At 36.7% G+C, this 5,648-nt stretch overlaps 1 non-coding gene across 1 annotated transcript; it reads right to left on the bottom strand.

Annotated features, from left to right (window-relative positions):
* Positions 1–4,835: 4,835 nt before the first annotated feature.
* Positions 4,836–4,910, bottom strand: Trnas-cga (transfer RNA serine (anticodon CGA)). Its single transcript has one exon. It is a non-coding gene; the product is annotated as a tRNA-Ser (tRNA).
* Between the last annotated feature and the right edge of the window lie 738 nt (positions 4,911–5,648).

Below are 5,648 nucleotides of genomic sequence, written 5' to 3'. Positions count from 1 at the left end.
TGCTATGATGCCATTTACACATTTTATGACTATTTCTGCAATTATATTCACATGACTACCTATTGATGATTATCGTATTTTTTCTTGGCAAGTGCCCGGCAAGGTAAGGTTAGCAGGTCGCTCTTCTTGTCGTTACACATCAGACCGTGCACATTTTTCCAGATGAACTTACACATTTTATGACCACTGATGCAATTATATTTATTTGACTACTTATTGATGATTATCGTATTTTTTCTTGGAAAGTGCCCGGCAAGGTAAGGTTAGCAGGTCGCTTTTCTTGTCGTTACACATCAGACCGTGCACATTTTCCATCATTTTTTTATGTATGTATGATTGTTTCATGTTTTGTTTGTATGCACTATGAAATGGTTAAGATATAGCAAACACCAGTTGACTTTGACATTTTTTGCCCTATGATATCTCAACATCGTGACTGTTTTACATTTTTTTTTGCTGCTGCATTGTGATATTCTGTGTACACTTTTTGCCTCTGAACACTGCCTATGTCTTTGACATATTACGTTTTGTGTCATGGTATGCTGTATGCTCAAATTATGTTACCATAAACCAGTCATTATTTAGTGAGTATATGATGTAAATGCACGAGATTAATCTTTATTCATCATTTTCAGAAAGAAATAACGTGTAAAGGAAATAACTTAAACAGAAATGGGAATTTCACCTACGGAATAAACGAAAGAAGATGCAAAAACCTTATGAGGAAGAGTAAATGGATCAGAATTAACAAGCATTAACAAGAATATACTATACACATCGTAGAATAGCAGTCTTAACTAATTTTTTCTTTCACACCTCTTAGTTTTAGTGATGAAATATGCTAGAGATAAGGAATAGTTATGTAATGAGTGATGAAGTGATTTTTTGCAGATGATAATGAACGCTGATGAATAATGATGAAGAATATGCTACTATGGATAATGAAGTTTTTCTTTACAGGTGATGATAATAATGGAGTTATGATAATATAAGTAATGAAGTGATGGATAATGAAGTTTTTTCTTTACAGATGAGGATATTGTTGAAGTTATGTATTTATGCTATATAGTTATTTAAGTATTTGTTGCAGTTCGCTTTGACACCAGGTGTTATATTGCATAGTATAATGACGGAAGGTTTTGGAAAGGACAGCTATGGAACACATTTTTTATATACATTTCACTACCTGTTAATTCGAAGTTCACTACTTTTCAGCATAAAATGCATTTCTTCTTTCAGCTTAATAATCCATTTTTTTAATATATTTTTGCAGGAGAAATTATTTATGAAATTAATGTGCTATAAGCAGTTGTTCATTAAATCTATGTCATCTATAAATGTGATTACATATACTCTACTTGTTTCATAATCTTGCCACAGCTGACTTATGACGAATGACGTTACACATTTTCATTTACACCAACAACCCAGAAGCAAATTTTTCTCTCTTGCTTTCCCCTATAATTACCCAACGCAATGCATTGCTAACAAAAAAATGTATTACCAGTCCCAAATAATGATACCAGTTTAAGAGAGTTCTGAGTAATGCTGATCAGCTATGAATAATATGTTACCTAAAAAAAATATACTACTAATTACTGTATAGAGATGACCAATGCTTTGTAACTAGAAAGAACTACTAATAATGCTTTGTAACTAGGAAAATACTACTAATTACTGTATAGAGATGACCACTGCTTTGTAACTAGGAAAAGAATGCTACTAATAATGCTTTGTAAATAGGAAAAGAATGCTACTAATTATGCTTTGTAACTGGAAAAAAATGATGATTAATTAATAATGCTTTGTAAATAGAAAAATAATGCTACTAATTATGGTTTGTAACTAGAAACTGAATGCTATTCATTATGCTTTGTAACTGGGAAAAGAATGTGATTATTTAATAATGCTTTGTAACTAGGAAAAGAAGGCTACTGATTATTACTATATTGAAATGTCAAATTAATTAATAATGTTTTGTAACTAGAAAATGAATGCTATTAATTATGCTTTGTAACTGGGAAAAGAATACGATTATTTAATAATGCTTTGTAACTAGGAAAAGAAGGCTACTGATTATTACTATATTGAAATGACAAACGATTAATAATGCTTTGTAACTGGAAAATGAGTACTATTAATTAATAATGCTTTGTAACTAGGAAACTACTACTAATTATTGTATTGAGATGACCAATGCTTTGTAACTAGAAAATGAATGCTATTCATTATGCTTTGTAACTGGGAAAAGAATGCGATTATTTAATAATGCTTTGTAATTAGGAAAAGAAGGCTACTGATTACTACTATATTAAATGACAAATGATTAATAATGCTTTGTAACTAGAAAATGAATGCTATTCATTATGCTTTGTAACTGGGAAAAGAATGCGATTATTTAATACTGCTTTGTAACTAGGAAAAGAAGGCTACTGATTATTACTATATTGAAATGACAAATGATTGATTAATAATGTTTTGTAACTGGAAAATGAATGCTACTAATTAATACTGCTTTGTAACTGAGAAATGATGACTGTATTAGGATGACCAATGATTGAGTATCAACATTATTATTGACTACCTCCTGTTTTAGGTAATGACTTCTGATGATTTATAATTAGAGAATGGGCGCAAATATTCTATGTAAAACAATTAATGAACATTTTTCTGTAATACTACATACATGGTACAGAAATGTTCAATAACTGGGATATGAATGCCGCAAACTACTAATGTAATTCCTAATGAAGACTAGTATGTGACTTAATGTCCTTCACCTTCTGACCTCACTACCCTGAATTACTGCAATATCCATTTGTCCTGTACATCCTCCTGATCATGGAGCACTATATTTGGTTTTTGCACTAATTCTACGTTCGTGTGCCCTGTAAGAGCGTGGTGTTGACACGACATGCTGTCCACCACCGTGAGCGATGGAGACGTTATTATGATCCCACTGTTTGGTGTACCTAATGTACTGCCAAAGTGAAAACATGGAATATTACTACGACATTTCAGTGTCTTGGCTACGCTGATAAATACTTCTGGGAAAAGAACTGCAAATTGTCTCACTTGGTGTTGTACTTCTGTGGAAAGATATGGACTTTCAGTGCAGCTGCGTGCAACCTAAAGTGCTACAACCATGATGCAATCCTTCCCTTTCCTATCCTAATTCTTGTAACATAGTGACAATCATTTTTTTTGCTAACATCATTTATATTCATGGCCTATACATTTTTTTCGATTTGCTGAACTGCAGTACATGTGCACTTATGTCATATGTTCTGTACTCATTGTATATATATTTTTTTTGTCATTGTCTGAAATGTTTTGTACTCGGTGCATGTGCACCACATTTAATTCATGTTCTACATCTGAATATTCTGTGAATTGTAAAAGTTAATTAATTAAGAAAAAATTTGTTGCTCATGGCAAGTCCAAATGACTCACCATCGCTGCCAAATTTTTGCCCCCCCCCCCCCCCCCCCCCCAGTGGAGGGTTATGAAACACGTATGTATTCAGTAGCAGCGATGGCGAGGCATGACAGAATCTCTGACCAGAGAGTTTTTTTATCGTTGCTAGTCTGCGCTTGACCGCGCGAGAGTTCAGTTCAGTTGCGAGGCAGTTGTTGTACGTAGCGAGTCGCGAGAGCATGTAGTTCAGTCAGTGTTAGTAGCGCGCACGAGAGACAGTCGGAGTTGTGTGTGAGGAGTCGGCGGGCGTCGACATGGGCCTCTGGTCAAGGTTCAGGACGAGGTATATTTTTTAAATAAGGTAATGAAGCAGCATTGCGCACATCTGATAATGTAATGTATCTTAACTGTAATTAAATTGTTCAAGAATTGCCCCAATAATAATTTTGTTCTCAAAACAATCTTTTTAAGAAAATAATCATTACAATTGAAACAATATTTCCTTTGCATTTCCTCCCAGAATCAATTTATCAGGTTGATCTTAACGTTAATTTTGTCGGGATTTAACATTTTTGCACATTTTTATTATCATTGACTTTTATTACTGTGGGAAGCTAACATTTGGCTCTATTTGCATTTTCATTCAATTCATATTATTTAAAAATAATTACGGGGAGGTTACACTTGGCTCTATGTCCATTCACATTTTTAATATTATCTTACATTTTTGCGGGAAACTTACACTAGGTTCTATTCCCAATAACATTTAAGTATTGTCATTTCAAAATTTTATGGGGAGGTTACATCATAAATTACAATTAGCAAAGACTTATAAGTTAAATATTTTCTTTAATGCTTAGAACTAACAGTAATTTACTATTTTATGGTCAAACATACAGTTTTAACATGGTGACCTGCTTTACATGTGGTAGGTGAGGCCGTTGCGGGGTTGCTGCGTCACCCTTCGAATTCCTGGCGCCATTAGCTCAATCTATCGTGTTATGTCCCTCTGCTTTGAGATCATCAAGGTCTTCGCTCGAGGTTGTTGATGGGGACGAGGCGTGTTGTGGCGTGGTGTGTTGGCGAGTGGTAACGCAGCGAGGAGGACGGGGTGGGATCTCCGCCCGGCGCCTTAGCGACGACTTGAGCAAGCGTCTTTGGCACGGAGTCCAGCGAGTGGTTACTGGGCATGTTTGTGGGCCGATTTGAATCCGTGGTTGTTAGAGTGCCGTTTTAACGCGAAGCCTGGCCAGCCAGCTTTGGGACGATGTACACCGAGGAGAGAGTTGAAGCCAGTTTTGCTATGCTGAATTCTGGGCCCCATTTGGAACTGGCAAAGTTCATGAACTTCAGTTAAGTTTTGGATTTTGAGATCTTAACTGTTATTTTCTTGAAAATTCCTGGCAGATTAAAACTGTGTGCTGGACCGAGACTCGAACTCGGGACCTTTGCCTTTCGGGGGCAAGTGCTCTACCAACTGAGCTACCCAAGCACGACTCATGCCCCGTCCTCACAATTTTACTTCCGCCAATACCTCGTCTCCTACCTTTCAAACTCCACAGAAGTTCTTCTGCGCAGTTCTTGGGTGGCTCAGTTGGTAGAGCACTTGCTCCCGAAAGGCAAAGGTTCCGATTTCGAGTCTCGGTCTGGCACACAGTTTTAATCAGCCAGGAAGTGTCAAGTCAGTGCACACTCCACTGCGGAGTGAAAATTTCATTCAGTTATTTTCTTATTGATACCTAAAGGTCTGTTGCGATCATTGCGATTTCTTAGCTGATCTGTTCCTTGAATTGTGGCTGTTGTTTGTTTTTCCTGAGTCGATACTGCCCTTGGTTGATTAACAGGATATCTTAACCAGTCTGAGCTGATGGTGTTCCTGAACTGGAGCCATAACGTGTTTCTTGCATGCTGTGGCCGCCCTCTCCCCCCTCCCCGCCCACGCCCTGCCAAACGTCTCTGAACATCAGGTAAGTACCTTTCTCCTATAATACGTCCAGGTACCGGTTTCGAGATGTCTTCAGGCATTGCAGACATCATCGTTCGGTTAATTATGGTTGCTTAGAAGGTGCCTGCGTCTCAAAATTTGCAATTGGTGAGGCTATGTAATTGGATTTGGCAGCCTAGTTTTCTTTCGGGCGTTTCGCCGTCGTTGTAAGAGGACATATTTTGCGACTCCGGTATAACATTTAGCTAATTATTGTTGCTTTAACATAATTAACCTTGCTGTGTTA

Source organism: Schistocerca nitens, chromosome 1 (genome assembly GCF_023898315.1).
Source record: "Schistocerca nitens isolate TAMUIC-IGC-003100 chromosome 1, iqSchNite1.1, whole genome shotgun sequence".
Taxonomy (NCBI): Eukaryota; Metazoa; Arthropoda; class Insecta; order Orthoptera; family Acrididae; genus Schistocerca; species Schistocerca nitens.
Note: the sequence above shows the minus strand (reverse complement) of the source record. Positions and strands in the feature narration are given on the sequence as shown.